This window comes from Sceloporus occidentalis, unplaced genomic scaffold, assembly GCF_023333645.1.
Source record: "Sceloporus occidentalis isolate IW3139 unplaced genomic scaffold, rSceOcc1.0.p SCAF_3, whole genome shotgun sequence".
Taxonomy (NCBI): Eukaryota; Metazoa; Chordata; class Lepidosauria; order Squamata; family Phrynosomatidae; genus Sceloporus; species Sceloporus occidentalis.
In genome coordinates this window covers 146,969,640-146,988,213 of record NW_028316983.1, presented here as the reverse complement: position 1 = coordinate 146,988,213, position 18,574 = coordinate 146,969,640, and positions in this window count along the sequence as shown.

The following is an 18,574-nucleotide window of genomic DNA, read 5'->3' as shown; positions in this document are numbered from 1 at the left end:
GGGATGGGGGCAGCAGGAGGAGGAGGAGGAAGAGGAGGGAGGAAGAGGGGATGGGGGCAGCAGCAGGAGGAGGAGGAAGAGGAGGGAGGAAGAGGGGATGGGGGCAGCAGGAGGAGGAGGAAGAAGAGGAGGGAGGAAGAGGAGGTGGGGGCAGCAGGAGGAGGAGGAGGAAGAGGAGGGAGGAAGAGGAGGTGGGGGCAGCAGGAGGAGGAAGAGGGGATGGGGGCAGCAGGAGGAGGAGGAAGAGGAGGGAGGAAGAGGAGGTGGGGGCAGCAGGAGGAGGAAGAGGGGATGGGGGCAGCAGGAGGAGGAGGAAGAGGAGGGAGGAAGAGGAGGTGGGGCAGCAGGAGGAGGAGGAGGGAGGAAGAGGGGGTGGGGGCAGCAGGAGGAGGAGGAGGAAGAGGAGGGAGGAAGAGGAGGTGGCAGCAGGAGGAGGAGGAGGAAGAGGAGGGAGGAAGAGGGGATGGGGGCAGCAGGAGGAGGAGGAGGAAGAGGAGGGAGGAAGAGGGGATGGGGGCAGCAGGAGGAGGAGGAGGAAGAGGAGGGAGGAAGAGGGGATGGGGGCAGCAGGAGGAGGAAGAGGAGGGAGGAAGAGGGAATGGGGCAGCAGGAGGAGGAGGAGGAAGGAAGAGGGGATGGGGGCAGCAGGAGGAGGAGGAGGAAGAGGAGGGAGGAAGAGGGGATGGGGGCAGCAGCAGGAGGAGGAGGTGGTGGTGAGTGGCCAGAGGCCACATGTTTTTTTTAATTTTATTTTGCATTCTTTTTAATTGTTAACAAGTCTCCCTTGCTTTGACAATGATAGTGTGGTGATGGTGATGATGAGTCAGCTTGAGAGGCGTGCAACTACTGTTTCTGAAGCTGAGAGAGTGTCACCTTCCAAAGTGTGTTTTGTGTGCTTTTAATGCTAACAAGTCTCCCTTGCTTTGACAATGATAGTGTGGTGATGGTGATGATAATATGAGTCAGCTTGAGAGGCATGCACGAACTGTTTCTGAAGCCAAGAGAGTGTGACTTTCCAAAGTGCCTTTTCTGTGTGTTTTTGGTTCTTTAATGGTGATATTGATATCAGAACGCCTCTGAGGCAAGGCCAATGTAAATTGCTGTGATTTTTACAAACCCATGCACAGTGAAGAAAAACCAAAATCCCTTGACCAAGTACACACTTCTGAGAAGTACACTTGGTCCAAGAACGGTGAAACCACCTTGACATGTTCAATATGCATAGCCATGTTAAACCATGCTAAGTGTTAAACCCAAGGGGTTTGGTTATGGAATAAGCCTCTGAAATATGCAAGAGGCCACATTAAGTAAAGCCATGTGAAATGCACAAATGTGCTGTTGTGTGTGTTTTAGAATGCAGGTTGGAAGTGTTTGTCCAGAAAGGGACCGACGAGGAGAAGGTGGGCACATGCCTCCTCCTCCTTGCGGGGCTTCGGTGGAGGCTCCGCCCCTGGTGCGTGGCTCCACCCCTGGAAGGTGGAAGCCGGCCCCTTGTCTGAGGGATAGCAACCTGCCCCCGGCTCCAAAAGGTTGCCTAACCCTGGTCTAGAGAGCTCATGCTGCCAACTTCTCTCTTTAGTTAGTCTCAAAGGTGCCACAAGATTATTAATATTATTATTAGTGGTTATTTATATAGCACAGTAAGTTTTGCACAGCGATACCAATACTGTACTAGATTAACAGAACCACATCTTTAATTATGTCCAGAAGGCATTCCAATCTAATGTCCTCCATTTTGAGCAGAACAAAGAAGCATGGATTTACATTTCTAGGAGTTGTTTTTTTTAACTAGCTTTTCTTTGCTCATGTCTCCATTTCCACCTTCTGTCCAGGAGGAATTCCAAAGTAATGCCCTGCATTTTGAGCAGGGCTCAGAAGCATAGATTTACATGTCTATTGAGTGTTTTCATTTTCATTCTATTTCCTAAGCCTTTCTTTGCTCACAGCCTCCATTTCAACGTCCAGGGGGCCTTTCGAAATGCCCTCCATTCTGGAAAAGAAGCATGGAGTTGCATTTCTAGGAGCGTTTTTGTTTGTCTTTTGTTTTGTTTTTAAAAGGGGGCATGCCCTCCGTTTTCCTTTATTTCTTGGCAATGCCCTCCATTTTGCAGTGCCTTTGGAGGTGAGGCCCTCTGGTTCCAAGAGGACTGAGGGCTCTGTCTTCTCCTCCTTCTTCTTCTGCCCCTTCAGGTCAAACAGCCCCAGGCCCTTCCTTCTTCTGGGCTGGTCAGTGAGAGAAAGGGTCAGTGGTCGGAGCTGCCTATAGAAAGAGCCTCCGTCCAGGGCCTTTGGAGTGACCTTCTTCACGGCCCCTCCCCTCCTCCCCACGTCCTCCTTTTCCCGGACCTGTCCTCCTATCAAGCCCACCTTCTACCTAGGAAGCCCTGCCAAGCGTCCTGCATTTTGAGCAGGCCTCAGAGAAGCCTGAAAGCTGCCCTCCTCCTCCTCCAGTTTGGGCAGAACCAGCTCCTTTTCTAGGCTTGGGAGTGCCCTCCACTGAGGGCCCGAGGGTCAGGACTCACCGTGCCAACGGAGGACGGGGCCAGGAGCCCTTGGGAGGAGGAGGAGGCGGCGGCGGGAGGAGGAGGCCAGGGCCTGCCAGGCCACTCTGCAGAGGTGCATCGCCGCGACCTCTGCAAGGACAGAGAAGCAGGTGCTGCTGCTGCTGGAGGTGAACCCTGGCAGGCAGACGCAGAGGGTGGGTTGTGGGCTGCGTGTGTCTAGTGTGTCAGGCGCAGGCTGCCTTGTCGCCAGGGGGGAGGGCCAGGCTCGCCCAATCCAAGCCAGCAAGCCAGAGGCCCCTCCCTGCCTGGGCCCAGCCTCCTCCCTCTCTCTCTCTCTCTCTCTCTCACACGCCCCTCCGAGGGAAAGGCTCGCCCGAGCAGCGTAGGCTCAGAGGGGTCTCTCAGAGGGAAGGCGCCTAGTGCCTTCGAGAGAGGAGGGGGCTGCGGACACACCGCTTCCTTCTCCTTCCTTGACGGCCCAGAAACTGGAGGCCAGAGGCAGGTGTCTTCCATTTGACTCTATTCTATAAACTGATGGCATGTACAGCGCCATCTCTCTCTCTCTCTCTAAACAACACACACACACCCCCTCTCTCTCTCTCATTAATACAATAGACATTCATATCCTATCCGCTCATTCATTCTACAGGACGAACTACATCCTGCTCTCAGCGCCAGAACCAGTCAGGCCGACTGGGGAGGGTGGGGGCGGTAGTCGCCTCCTTCCCTTCTCCAGCGGGGCCGGGCTCCTGGAGCCCTGGCAGGCAGAGCAGCCTGGACCCTCGGCCTCTGGCTGCTGGGAGGCAGCGGGAGAGGGGGTGAGGCCGCGAAGCTTCCCCGCCGAGGGTTCCAGGCGCCCGGCAGGACTCTCCGCCTTGGCCCGGGCGGCGGGGGCGCCTCCCTCAGGCTGCCCTTTGGGCCGAGACCCCAAGGAAGAGAGACGTGCGGTGGATTGATGCGGCGAGATGCTCGGGGGCTGCGCGGCGCCAACGGCCGGCGCAGCGGCGGAGAGGGCCTGCCTTCCTTCCTTCCTCCTGCTGCTGCTGCTGTCCCTTGGCTCCGCCCAGCGCCTGACCTTCCCAGCCGGCGGCGCTCCCTCTCCTCCTCCTCCTCCTGGTCAGGAGGGGAGGCCGGGGACCGCTGGCCTTTGTTTCCACTTCGGGCGGGAGCTGCCTGGAGCTGAGGGGGGCCAGGCCGGGGGGGGGTGCTCAAGCCCCCCCAACACCGACACCCCTCGGCTCCCCTCCAGCCCCAGGCAGCCTCCTCAGCCGCGGCGCTCCCCGAATCTCCTCCCCGGAGGGGGGAGCGCCGCCTTGCCTTTCTCCTTGTCCTCCTCCGGGGGGCTGCCCTCCCTTCGCTCCCCTGGAAGGGACGGCAGCTAGAGCCAGGGGCCACGGAACAAGAGGGAGCAGGCTCCTCCGAGGCCGCTGGAGGTCCTTGGCCGCTTGGCCTGCGCCCCAGGGGCAGTCGGGGGGGAGCAGAGGAGGCCTAGCCGGCTTGGGAAACAAACGTTCTGCCACTCGGCAACAATACCCGCGTGTCCCCCTTCTCTGGGGCCCCGTCCTCCCCCAGGCAACTGGGCGTTTTGGGGACGGTCGGACCAGACCTGTGGGTAGATTGTGGGGCCATGCCGTTCCATCAGGACCGCCTCCGCTCCCCCCCGACCGCCCTTGGGCCCTGGCTGCCTGGCTCTGCTGCAGCCGCACAGCCGGACGCCAAGGACCTCCCCTTCGGTGGCCATGAGGGGCCTGCCTCCCTCCCGTCGCCCCACTCTGGGAGCACCGCGCCGGCAGTGGCGAGAGGGCCTTCCTCCCATCCTTCCGAGGGAACGAGGGGGGCGGAGGAGAGGAGGAAGGGAAGCCCTGCACTCCCCGCTTGAGCAGCCCAGGGGCCTCGGCCTTTGGGCGGGGAGTGTACTGCCGTTTTTTTTTAACAAATTTTACATCCGGGTCTTTCGCTCTGAGGGCGGGGCTAGTGACGGGGGAGGAGGATGGCGATGACGACACGGGGAGGGCGGGGCTTATGGGGGTTGACAGGGAGGAGGAGGATGAAGCAGCCCTTGTTCCATCTGCAGGGAAGGCCCGCCCTCCCCGCGTGTGACCCGGATGTTGACCAGAGGGAGAGAGGGAGAGATTGTTTGTTTGTTTGTTTGTATATGTGCTTCAGCAGCCTTGGGCCTTCTGTATATATAGACACTCCATTATTCTTACATATAGGTAAAGCTTAACAATAACAATAATAATGAGGTGCTTCCATTCAAAAACAGGAGGCTCCATGAGGATTTTAGGAAAATTAAAAAGGGGGGGGGAGGGAGCCTTTTATAATGTATTTCTGAAGGAAGAGAAAAGGTTCTTGACAGTCTGTTATTATACCCAGGAAGTCATAGAGAAGGGATTGAAAGGGCTTTTAGCCCCACGCATCTCATCACACGCTGCTGGCTTTATTACACTTCTAGACTCATAGAGTTGCAAGGGGCCCAAGGGCCATGCAGCTTGTCCAACCCCTTCTGCCATGCAGGAACTCTCACTCAAAGCATCCCCATTGGCAGGTGGCCATCCAGCCTCTGCTCAAAGGCCTCCAAGGAAGGAGGCTCCACCACTCTCCCAAGAAGTCTGTTCCACTGTCGGGAGGCTCCTCCTAAAGTGGAGCTGGAAGAATCTCTTTTCCTATGGCTTGCATCCACTGCTCTGGATCCCAGTCCAGCTGTCTGCTAAAGAAGCCAAAGGGTTAGTACTACTGCAGCTGCTTCAACAGAGGGCTGGCATGGCCCTTTGTAAGTACATTGTTACGCCCTCGTCACGTGCGAGGGTTGCGGGGCGTCTGGGCGTGCCGCCGTCAGCCAACACCTAGCACATGACGGCGGTACGTACCGGGCCAATGGCTGCCATGGAACCGGGTTATTTCTCCCATGTGGATGCAGCCTCTGTCTTAATGCAGCATCCAGGTGTGTCTGCACTGCAGAAATAAAGCAGTTTTGTGGAATCATAGAGTTGGAAGAGACCACAAGGGCCATCCAGTCCAACCCCCTTCTGCCATGCAGGAACTCCCAATCAAAGCATCCCCACTGAGAGATGGCCTTCAAGGAAGGAGACTCCGTTACTCTCCAAAGGTGTGTTCCACTGTCGAACTGCCTTTACAGTTGTAAACTGCTTAGACACTGCTTAGGCGGTATGAAGCGGTTTGTTCGTTTGTTTGCTGTCAGGAACTTCCTCCTAATGTTGAGGTACAGCCTCTTTTCCTATTATCATCATATTGCATAGAATCTATGCCATGTGGATGTTAAATAAGCAATGTTTAATAATAATAATAATAATAATAATAATAATAATAATAATAATTTATTTATATCCCGCCCCTTTGAGGTCAATCGGGGTGGCTAACAACAATAAAATACAAATTCATTGTACATCAAAATTCCCTCCCCCCCCCTTAAAAAATTATTAAAACTAACACATTAAACAACATTAACACATACACATTATTACAAGACAAAAACAAAACAGAACAAAACAAAACAAATAAAACAGTAAACTATGGTGGCATTTCCAGGGAGGACCTCAGGGACTCTCATGAGAAGAGGGTTCCTGAGGCTGGGGTTATCTATCCCGGAAAGGCCTGCCAGAAGAGATCCGTCTTGACAGCCTTTTTAAAGCTGTCTAAAGGTGTCAATTGACGGATCTCGTCCTGCAGGTCGTTCCACAATCTGGGGGCGACAACAGAAAAAGCCCTCTGGGAGGTAGCCGAAAGTCTAGATCTTTGAGGCTGTAGCAAATTCCTCCCAGAGGACCAGAGTGTGCAGGGAGGATTATATGGGAGGAGGCGGTCCCTGAGATAGTTTGGACCCAAGCCATTTAGGGCTTTCAAGGTGATAACCAACACCTTGTACTGGGCCCAGAAACTAATAGGCACCCAGTGGAGGGACTTTAATACCGGAGTAATATGGTTCCTCCTCGATGATCCTGACACTACTCTGGCCGCCATGTTCTGCACTAATTGCAGTTTCCGAATCAAGCACAAGGGTAGCCCCATGTAGAACGCATTACAGAAATCTAGACATGAGGTTACCAGCGCGTGTACAACAGTCTTGAGATCCCTTACTTCCAGAAAAGGGCGCAGTTGGTGTACTAGTTGAAGCTGATAACAGGCGCTCTTGACTGTCGCATTTACCTGATTTATCATCAGGAGCGATGAGTCAAGGAGCACCCCCAGACTGCGAACACAGTCACTAGAGGAGAGTGTGACCCCATCCAGGACTGGAGGTTGCAACCCAATTCTTGGTTTCGGGGCCGCTACCGTGAGCACCTCTGTCTTGTCCGGATTCAGTTTCAATCTGTTTTTCCTCACCCAGCCCATTACTGCTTGGAGACATTCACTCAGAGAGGAGATGCCATTAGAATTCGAGGCCGACGAACGAGACACGGAGAAATAGATCTGGGTGTCATCCGAGTACTGATAACACCCAGCTCCATAACTCTGAATAATCTCACCCAACGGCTTCATATAGATGTTAAATAACATCGGGGACAGTATAGCACCCTGTGGAACCCCACAGGTGAGCTCCCTTTTACTGGAGCAGCTGTCCCCGAGCAGCACCCTCTGGGATCTGCCCGAGAGGAAGGACCGGAACCACTGCAATGCAGTGCCTCCGATACCTAACCCCTTCAGGCGGTCCAAGAGGATGCCATCATCTATCGTGTCGAAAGCCGCTGAGAAGTCTAGGAGCACCAACAGGGTCACACTACCCCTGTCGATGCTCAGATGTAGATCATCGGTCAAGGCAACCATGGCAGTCTCAACCCCAAAGCCTGTCCTGAAGCCAGTTTGAAATGGGTCTAGATAATCGGTTTCATCCAAGACAGCTTGGAGTTGAAGAGCATCCACCTTCTCGATCACCTTGCTCAAAAATGGTAGTAAAGAGACTGGCCTGTAACTATTCATATCTAGGGGGTCAAGGAAAGTTTTTTTCCAAAGCGGCCTAACAGCCGCTTCCTTCAAACAAGATGGAATATGTCCTTCCCTGAAGGACGCATTGATGATATCCATAAGGAACGTCCTCAATGCATCCCCCCCTGGACGGCCAGCCATGATGGGCAAGGGTCGAGAGGGCAAGTTGTGTTCCTCACCCTACCAAGGAGCTTGTCCACGTCATCGGTACTTACAGATTGCAGCTGATCCAGAATAACTTCATCGACGGAGTCGCTGGACACCTCGACTATGGTTTGTTAAAATATTGGCGTCTAAGTCAGCTCTTATCTGAGAGATTTTATCTACAAAGAAGTTATTAAACGCGTCGCAGCAGGCCGTCGTCGGGTTAAGTAAAGGATTTGGCGCATGGGATACCTGTGTCAGCTCCCTCACCACCCTAAACAGCTCTGCTGGACGGGACTCTGCAGACGCAATACGTGCAGAGAAGAAGGATCTTATCGCTGCACATATTGCCTCCCAATAGGACCAAAGAAAGTTTCTATGGCGAGTTCTGTCAGATAAGAGTCGAGTCTTTCACCACTTCCGCTCTACTCGTTGTCTCAGCTCTGGTGTATACCATGGCTTATGGTTTGAAGCAGAATGGCAAGGACGCTTGGGAGCCATCGTGTCGATAGCCCTGGGGAGATCGGTGTTCCAAATATTAACCAAAGCATTGACAGGATCACCAGCATTCCCAACCATTAAACCCTCTAAGGCTTTCTGGAATCGCGTTGGTTCCATTAGCCTTCGAGGGCAGACCATTCTAATAGGTCCACCAACCCCAGTGGGGCAGATACAGGCTCTAAGTTCCATCTTGACCAGGAAATGATCCGTCCATGCCAATGCGGAGGTACTAGTAACTTCCGCCCACAGATCTTCCTGTTCCATGCTAAAGACCACATCGAGTGTATGACCTGCACAATGTGTGGGCCCAGCAACTAATTGGGATAGGCCCATGTTTGTCATGGTCTCCATGAACTCCCGAGCCACGCCTGTTAAACTGGTCTCGAGCGGAATGTTGAAGTCTCCCAGAACTAAAAGCCTGGGGGACTCCAACAACAGCTCAGAGACCAGCTGCATCAGCTTGGTAGGGAGTCTGCTAGACAATGGGGTGGTCGGTAGACTAGCAGAATCCCCAAACTATCCCTGGTCCTCAGGCTAAGGTACATACACTCGAAGTGGACTGTGTTCAGGACAGGTATCCTGGTCAAGGTCAGGTTGTTTTTGTAAACTAGAGCTACTCTGCCTCCCCGCCCACTTCCCCTCACCTGCTCACTGACAGAGTACCCGGCTGGGAGGGCCTGCGCCCAAGTGACTGCGCTGTCCTCTCCCAGCCAGGTCTCTGTAAAGCAAGCCAGGTTTAGTTCAAATAACAGTGTGTCTGAGGATCCAGAACATGCAAATACCACCACAAACCATCCATTTGCCATTGCCAAAGCTGAGGCTCTGGCTGTCAAGGATGTGCTGACTCCTTAAATTTTCACCTACACAACCATGAGAGCAAAACACAAGACCAGGAACATGGCATTTTCTTACAGATTAATATAACTAAACACCTACTAATACTGAGAAGTGAAACAAGATATTCACTTTAGTGCTTTGCCACCTATTCTGTTATCTAGAATAAAAGGAAATAAGAGCTCTGAGTGCCAATGGGGAATAAACATATAGAGCACATCTGCTCACAACAATAAACAATGGTTTGTCTTTATGAGAACAAGTCTTGACTTCACCTTTCATCCCCTGGGGCAGCTGTGGAGGCAGAACTACTGGAAGTGTCTGCTTCCAGTTTCAGTTAACTAAGATTTAGCATCATATTTGAACCCTAAGCTATGATTAAATAATAAATAGGTCCAACAAACCATAATTAACAGGTTGTCTTGGTTCTAACATAATGCTAAGTCATTGTTAGTCTAATGCAGAAACAAAACCTTCCAGCTTCTTCCTGCTGCTTATGCTGAAGAGATATGTGTGCTTGAGCCCAATGCTCATGTATGAAGCCTGCAAACCCAAAGGTCACTTAGGTTTACTCCCATGATAACCCATTGTTTTACACTCCACATTGAATGTACAGTATTTAATCAAGCGATCGAGAGAGCAGTCGCCTTCCAACTCCAGGCTGTCTTGGATGAAACCGATTATCTGGACCCATTTCAAACTGGCTTTAGGGCGGGATTTGAAGTGGAGACGGCCATGGCCGCCTTAATTGATGACCTCCATCTGGACACAGACAGGAAGTGTGACCCTGTTAGTGTCATGGCCAGCCAAGAGCAGGAATCGGAGGGTGAGGAGGAGGATGCAGCTCCTCTAGTGCAAGGGGAAATGGAGGCTGCACCAGGTGCTAATCCTGATTTGCCAGGTCCCAGCTGCAATCTCCCAGCCCCAGAGGAGGAGGCTCAGCCAGGTCCTAGTGCTGGTGGGATTCCTCTTGTGGCGCAACAGCCTAGCGGTGACTCTGGGGAGGAATCATGCCTGGACGTGCCTTCCTTTAAGCAAAGAAGGGCTGAGAGTGCTTGCAGGCGTAGATCCAGGAGGATTGCAGAGAGGCAATTAGCAAATCAGCCTCAGGTGGCATGGGGGAGAGTTTCCCTTACTTAATGAACAGAGAGACACCAACTGCCTGGAGCAGAGAGAGTTAAGAGGCAATATGCTAGCCCTGTTTAAAGGGATGTCATATTGAGGAGGGAGCAAGCTTGTTTTGTGCTGCTCCAGAGAATAGGACCTGGAGCAGTGGATTCAGACTACAGGAAAAGAGGCTGTACCTCAACATTAGGAGGAAGTTCCTGACAGCAAACAAACGAACAAACCGCTTCATACCGCCTAAGCAGTGTCTAAGCAGTTTACAACTGTAAAGGCAGTTCGACAGTGGAACACACCTTTGGAGAGTAACGGAGTCTCCTTCCTTGAAGGCCATCTCTCAGTGGGGATGCTTTGATTGGGAGTTCCTGCATGGCAGAAGGGGGTTGGACTGGATGGCCCTTGTGGTCTCTTCCAACTCTATGATTCCACAAAACTGCTTTATTTCTGCAGTGCAGACACACCTGGATGCTGCATTAAGACAGAGGCTGCATCCACATGGGAGAAATAACCCGGTTCCATGGCAGCCATTGGCCCGGTACGTACCGCCGTCATGTGCTAGGTGTTGGCTGACGGCGGCACGCCCAGACGCCCCGCAACCCTCGCACGTGACGAGGGCGTAACAATGTACTTACAAAGGGCCATGCCAGCCCTCTGTTGAAGCAGCTGCAGTAGTACTAACCCTTTGGCTTCTTTAGCAGACAGCTGGACTGGGATCCAGAGCAGTGGATGCAAGCCATAGGAAAAGAGATTCTTCCAGCTCCACTTTAGGAGGAGCCTCCCGACAGTGGAACAGACTTCTTGGGAGAGTGGTGGAGCCTCCTTCCTTGGAGGCCTTTGAGCAGAGGCTGGATGGCCACCTGCCAATGGGGATGCTTTGAGTGAGAGTTCCTGCATGGCAGAAGGGGTTGGACAAGCTGCATGGCCCTTGGGCCCCTTGCAACTCTATGAGTCTAGAAGTGTAATAAAGCCAGCAGCGTGTGATGAGATGCGTGGGGCTAAAAGCCCTTTCAATCCCTTCTCTATGACTTCCTGGGTATAATAACAGACTGTCAAGAACCTTTTCTCTTCCTTCAGAAATACATTATAAAAGGCTCCCTCCCCCCCCCTTTTTAATTTTCCTAAAATCCTCATGGAGCCTCCTGTTTTTGAATGGAAGCACCTCATTATTATTGTTATTGTTAAGCTTTACCTATATGTAAGAATAATGGAGTGTCTATATATACAGAAGGCCCAAGGCTGCTGAAGCACATATACAAACAAACAAACAAACAATCTCTCCCTCTCTCCCTCTGGTCAACATCCGGGTCACACGCGGGGAGGGCGGGCCTTCCCTGCAGATGGAACAAGGGCTGCTTCATCCTCCTCCTCCCTGTCAACCCCCATAAGCCCCGCCCTCCCCGTGTCGTCATCGCCATCCTCCTCCCCCGTCACTAGCCCCGCCCTCAGAGCGAAAGACCCGGATGTAAAATTTGTTAAAAAAAAACGGCAGTACACTCCCCGCCCAAAGGCCGAGGCCCCTGGGCTGCTCAAGCGGGGAGTGCAGGGCTTCCCTTCCTCCTCTCCTCCGCCCCCCTCGTTCCCTCGGAAGGATGGGAGGAAGGCCCTCTCGCCACTGCCGGCGCGGTGCTCCCAGAGTGGGGCGACGGGAGGGAGGCAGGCCCCTCATGGCCACCGAAGGGGAGGTCCTTGGCGTCCGGCTGTGCGGCTGCAGCAGAGCCAGGCAGCCAGGGCCCAAGGGCGGTCGGGGGGGAGCGGAGGCGGTCCTGATGGAACGGCATGGCCCCACAATCTACCCACAGGTCTGGTCCGACCGTCCCCAAAACGCCCAGTTGCCTGGGGGAGGACGGGGCCCCAGAGAAGGGGGACACGCGGGTATTGTTGCCGAGTGGCAGAACGTTTGTTTCCCAAGCCGGCTAGGCCTCCTCTGCTCCCCCCCGACTGCCCCTGGGGCGCAGGCCAAGCGGCCAAGGACCTCCAGCGGCCTCGGAGGAGCCTGCTCCCTCTTGTTCCGTGGCCCCTGGCTCTAGCTGCCGTCCCTTCCAGGGGAGCGAAGGGAGGGCAGCCCCCCGGAGGAGGACAAGGAGAAAGGCAAGGCGGCGCTCCCCCCTCCGGGGAGGAGATTCGGGGAGCGCCGCGGCTGAGGAGGCTGCCTGGGGCTGGAGGGGAGCCGAGGGGTGTCGGTGTTGGGGGGGCTTGAGCACCCCCCCCCGGCCTGGCCCCCCTCAGCTCCAGGCAGCTCCCGCCCGAAGTGGAAACAAAGGCCAGCGGTCCCCGGCCTCCCCTCCTGACCAGGAGGAGGAGGAGGAGAGGGAGCGCCGCCGGCTGGGAAGGTCAGGCGCTGGGCGGAGCCAAGGGACAGCAGCAGCAGCAGGAGGAAGGAAGGAAGGCAGGCCCTCTCCGCCGCTGCGCCGGCCGTTGGCGCCGCGCAGCCCCCGAGCATCTCGCCGCATCAATCCACCGCACGTCTCTCTTCCTTGGGGTCTCGGCCCAAAGGGCAGCCTGAGGGAGGCGCCCCCGCCGCCCGGGCCAAGGCGGAGAGTCCTGCCGGGCGCCTGGAACCCTCGGCGGGGAAGCTTCGCGGCCTCACCCCCTCTCCCGCTGCCTCCCAGCAGCCAGAGGCCGAGGGTCCAGGCTGCTCTGCCTGCCAGGGCTCCAGGAGCCCGGCCCCGCTGGAGAAGGGAAGGAGGCGACTACCGCCCCCACCCTCCCCAGTCGGCCTGACTGGTTCTGGCGCTGAGAGCAGGATGTAGTTCGTCCTGTAGAATGAATGAGCGGATAGGATATGAATGCCTATTGTATTAATGAGAGAGAGAGAGAGAGGGGTGTGTGTGCATGCCATCAGTTTATAGAATAGAGTGAAATGGAAGACACCTGCCTCTGGCCTCCAGTTTCTGGGCCGTCAAGGAAGGAGAAGGAAGCGGTGTGTCCGCAGCCCCCTCCTCTCTCGAAGGCACTAGGCGCCTTCCCTCTGAGAGACCCCTCTGAGCCTACGCTGCTCGGGCGAGCCTTTCCCTCGGAGGGGCGTGTGAGCAGTGTTGCCAACAAGCCTCGGAGATAATTCCCGGAAATGCTTGTCCAAAACCCGCTGAATCCCCTCACATCACACTGAATTTTCAGTCACAATTCCCAGAAAATTCCCATAATGTTAAAATGGCGGATGTTTTGCAAATAAACGTAAATATAATTGAATAAAAATAATTGTAACTTATTTCAACTCTCAAAATCACCATTGAACCAAACAAAGAATCTTTCAGTCCTTTTAAGATATTTATTTTGACATGAAGGGGGTTCAGGAAGCTTTGTGCCAAATAGAAATGTGTTCGGATGCAACCGCACTGCAGAAATAAATCCAGTTTGACACCCTTTTAATTGCCATGGCTCAGTGCTAGGGAATCCTGGGAATTCTAGTTTTCTGAGACATTTAACCTTCTCTCTCAGCAAACTCTGGTGTGACAACAAACTACAATTCCCAGGATTTCATAGCACTGGGCCATGGCAGTAAAAACAGTATCAAACTGGATTGTCTCTGGAGTCTGGAGTGAAGATGCAGCCTGAGTTGGGTCCAAGACACACAGAAGAAATAAACCAGTTTAAGACTGCTTTAACTGCCCTGGCTCAGTGCTAGAGAACCCTGGGAATTGTAGTTTTGTGAGAAAGAGCTCTGGTGCCACAATGAACTACAATTCCCATGCATCTGAGGAAATACGCTTAAGTCTAGGAAAGCTCATGCTGCCAACTTTTCTTTCAGTGAGTCTCAAAGGTGCTACAAGATCTCTCTATCATCATCACCATTATTATTATTATCATTATTATCATTATCAAATCCAAATGCAGCTTAAGAACTGGACTTAAATTGGCAACACTGAATCCTGTAGACTCATTCTCTGGGGCTGTGATATGGAAGTGTGCAGGCAATTCCCTTGTTCAACCAGGGAATCCTGGGAATTGTAGTTTGTTGTGACATGAGACACTGCTTTTACCGGCAGCCAGGGCTCCATGCATGAAATTCTGGGCTTGGTGGTTTGTTGTGCCCAGAATCCCATCATCGCAGGGAGCCTTGCAGTTAGAAGCAGTGCCAAACTGGATTATTTCTGCAGTATGGATGGCAATGGAAAAGAGAACGAAAAAGAGAGCCACAAAACAAAATTCTTGGAAGACAGAGCAGGGATGCCAACTGACCAGGTGCTCTGCCCATGCTCAGAGGCATATTTAATCACTAACACACACACACAGTCTCAGGGACATCACATTCACATCACACAACTAACTAGTAGGGCAGCCCATGGAAGGGAGGGAAGATGGAGATAAACACATCCCTGATTATTCTACCCAGGTGCTCTGCCCATGCTCAGAAGCACCTTTCCACCTCTTTTTCTCCTCCATTCTTCTACTTTTTCCCTACTAGATTTTCCTCCCATCGACCCAAATGGTCCTCCTCACAGTACAACAACAACCCTGAGAGGTAGGCTTGGGGCACTCTGCCCAAGCTCAGGAATTCAGAAATTCAAATGTCACTCTCAGGCACACACAGTAGTCCCAACATCAACCCATGATACCATTATCAACTATTGCCTTTGTGATTGTGTGCCTTAAAACTTATGGCTTACTTGGAAATTCAAGGCAATTGGGATTAAGCCAGCCAAATCCCTCACTCCTCCTGGGCAACACTTTGTGCCTGGGTTGGTTGCTTGCCCAATGCCTGCCTCTCTCTCTCTCCAGCAGCCGCTTTGCCTGGAGCGGAGCCTGAATGCCTGAGGGGGGGGGCAATCAATCACTGTCCTCCTCTCTCTCTGATTGGCTGAAAAAACTGTTAGTGTGATTCCAGAGTTGGTTGGTTTGCTCTTTGCTCCGTTCTGAACTTCTGGCTCTCAAAGGGAGTCGTTGGAGAGAGAGAGAGAGTGTGTTTTTTCTTCAGCCCTCTTTCTGATTGGCTGAAACTGTTACAATCCAAAGGGTTGGTTGCATGCTGCAGGCAGCTTTCAGGCTGGAGCTGAAAGTCGCCGAAAATGCACTGAAATAGAGGAGGGCACGGAAATCACACGAAAAGCTCTGAAAAGTCACCGTTTTCGTGTGAAAGTCGCGAAATTGGCAACACTGAGTATTGGGGGTCGATTCTATAAAAGCCTTGGAGTGGTTCCTATAGTTAAAATCTCTTTCTTTCCCTGTTCATGCCAGTCCTCAATCCACCATATGTGGCTTCTGTAAAGCCCCAACATACACTGGCTATGCCCCTCTCTACCCAAGCGCAGAAAGACTGAGAGCCCTTCCTTGTCAGGGAGAAGCTTCTGTCTTTTCACCTGGTCACTTTGGGAGCAACAATTGAGGAGCTAGCTGAGCAGTGACCAAGAGGACTTTTGTCCACACTGGCCATTGTTGGAAGGGTGGCATTGGCGAGAGGTTTCTTGGCTGCTGGTCAGCCAGATGCTTGGTTGCTGCTCTCAGGATGATCAGGTGCAAAGGGAGCAGTGACTGAGCAGCCAGTCAAGCAGTAATTGAGAACCCTCTTGCCTGAGCCAGCCTTTGTTGCAAGGTTGGCACAGGCTAGTGGCTTCTCAGCAGCTCAGCCAGCTGCTTAGTCGCTGCTCCCAGGGTGACTGGGTGCAAAGGGAGCAGCAACTGAGGTTGGTTGTTTGGAATTTGCAGTAGAATAGTAGACCTAATATCAAGAAATTGGACACCCAAACAGTGGCTTGCTACTATAGTCTTGGATGCGATGTTTGAGACCATCCATGAAGAGAGTCTAGAGGTCTTAAAGGAGGCAGGGCCTTATGGTCCAGGTAGGGGGCGGACCAAAGCTATTTAAGCTGTCACTTCGAGACCAGAATGGAATTTTCTCCCCCTTTCTCTGGGTTTTTTGTCTACCTCGTACTGTTTCTAGGGTCTGGTAATTAGCTTGGGGCAGGATGTTAAATAGGTTTCCCCTGGTCTTGATGGGGGTGAGGGAACAGTTGGTGTACACCTAGGCACCCCATTGAGGTGAAAGGTCTGGATCAGGACAGCCTTTACATGTCAAGGCACATGGAGGCTGCTCATGAAACAGCCTTTGGGGAAGATTTGGGGGTTTTGCCCACTCTTACAAACTCGAGGTAGTTTGGGAGATTGTGCCTCATATCTACCTCTCTATGACTGGCTGAAGATACAATCTGGGGATTTGGTTGCCCTCAGAGTCTGGTGTTTTCACTCTATGGGAAGGCTGAAGAGGTGGTCTAGGTAAATACACCTGGCTTCAGCTGAATTCGCATCAGGATTTCACCCTCAGTTGATGTATTGAACATTTGAAGTTACCAGTTGGGGTTTAAATAGGTTTAAGGTCAAATAAAGGCCCATTCTTTACATCCAGTTTATCTGTCTGGTCTCTTCATTTCATGGTGAGGGCTCAAACACATGGGGCGGGGGGAGGGAGTGCTGGGCTTGTTGTCCAAGAGAAAAGGAGCGATAGCCAGAAAAAGTTTGGGGAGCACTGGTGTAAAGTAACATTGTTGGAGAGGGACTACACTAGAATATATCAGTGAACTTGCCAAAACAGAACTCCTGTAAGTGACCAAAATGGCAATTACCTTACATGGATGTAATCTCCATTTAATATGGGGTGGGCAACTGCAGAGGGATCAGGGATATTGTTGGTTCCTATCCCCCACTGGAAGTCCAGACATGAGACCATGTGATATCCATTTTTGTTTCTGGCTGATTTTTTTGTAGTTTTGCAGGATGTTTAGGGTGTTCTGGTGTTGTCGGTGCTGAACCTCTTTATTTTTTTACCTGTTAAAATTCCTGGTGTTAAAAGTCACTTGAAATATTAAAATGGGTGGTCGTGGCCTGGGGCTATGGGGAATCTTCAGAGTTTACAAATTTCCTCACCCTTGATTTAACATTAATAAAATGTATATAGCAGCAGGTATTTATATGTATGTGATGTTATATTACAGTCCAATAAAGGGTTACTACTGAGTGTGATGCTATTTAGGACTGTAGTGTAAGCCATGGATTTTACAAGTAGCTTTTATGCAATAGAAATAATATAAAGCTGGGAATGCAGGAGTGAGCAATTTCTAAGGGTTTCAGGCTGTAAAGCTCCATAGCTTGCTAAAGCTAATTCCAGCCCATGGAAGACTGTTCCCCCCACCAATGAGTTCCACATTTGCAACAGAAAAGTACTGTTTTTCCTTTAAACTGGGTGTGAAAGGTACAAGCCATGGACCACACACAGCCTCAAGTCTATTTTTGGATGGGGTGAGGGCTGGGTATCCTATCTCACTTTTAATCACATTTTTTTTTCATTTTTCCTGTGTGTGTGTTTAGCACCATTGTCCTGTTCCACCTCAGGTCTACTTCATATTTAACAAACGTCTCCTCTGGGCCTAAAAATGGCAGGAAGAGAAAAAACAAGAATTGTCCTCATGTTTCCTGATTAGGGCAATGTATGCAAAACTTGGCAAAAAAAGGGGGGGAGCAATCAGGCATATGGGGAACTGGTACAGCACTACAAGGGTCTCAGTCCTGACTAGCTTCCTAACCCCTGAATCAAAAGAAGTAATATGTTCGCCATGTACTTTTCAACTAGATTAGCTCTTCTGGGAGGTTTCCAGGAGTGCAAATCTAATTGTAAACTTCACATGAGGACTCATTAGAATGATGTGGGACTTTTGGGTTGGCAATCTGCTAAAATGGATGGCCTACTGGCCACATGTTGCTCATCCCTGATCAAAAGAAACAATCCAGAGACTGGAATGCACCCTCCAAATATTTGTACTTGTCACGGTTGACCAGCATCCAGAATTTGCCATAACAAGCAGGTGCTTGTAAGGTGAAAAAATCTTCTCTCTTCTTGGATGCAAAAGACCTTGATGTTCCTAAAATCATTGCTTGATAGATAGTGTCATAGTAGATTTTGTGGGACTCAGATGGATAAAGCCAGGGTTCAATTCCCACCTCAAGCTAAAATCTCTCTGGGTGACCTCTGCAAGTCACACACTCTCAGCATCAGAGGATAGCAATTGCAAACCCCTCTGAAAAAACTTACCAAGAAAACCCAATGATAAGTGGACATAAGTCAAAATTGACTTGGAGGCACACAACAGAAAGAAGGCTCTAGATTTCTTCTTTAAACAGGAGTGTCCCACCCCACCTCAACTCTCCCTCTAAACAAAGACTGATGAAAGTGAAGGTCATATCCAGCCCCCAGATGCCATATTTATTTATTGTCTGCCACTTCTCCCCCCCAATCCCCACCCCATTAAAATATATGCAATGTTCTGATTATTTTGACCTTAAAACTGTACGGAAAGCCCCTCCAATGTGCAAAAATACCCTCACCACCTCCAAATTGAAGTCCCTCTCAAAATACCAACAGGAAGTGAAATAACATCACTTCTAGTCACCATTTTAAGACTCAGGAGAAAACGGAGTAATTTTGGTATGCTAATGGGAGTAGCCTACAAATAATTTGGGAGAGGAAAGTGGCTGCCTACCCACCAAACAATTATCTGAAGGGCAATAAGGTGTTTGATATAAATAGGGATGCTCAT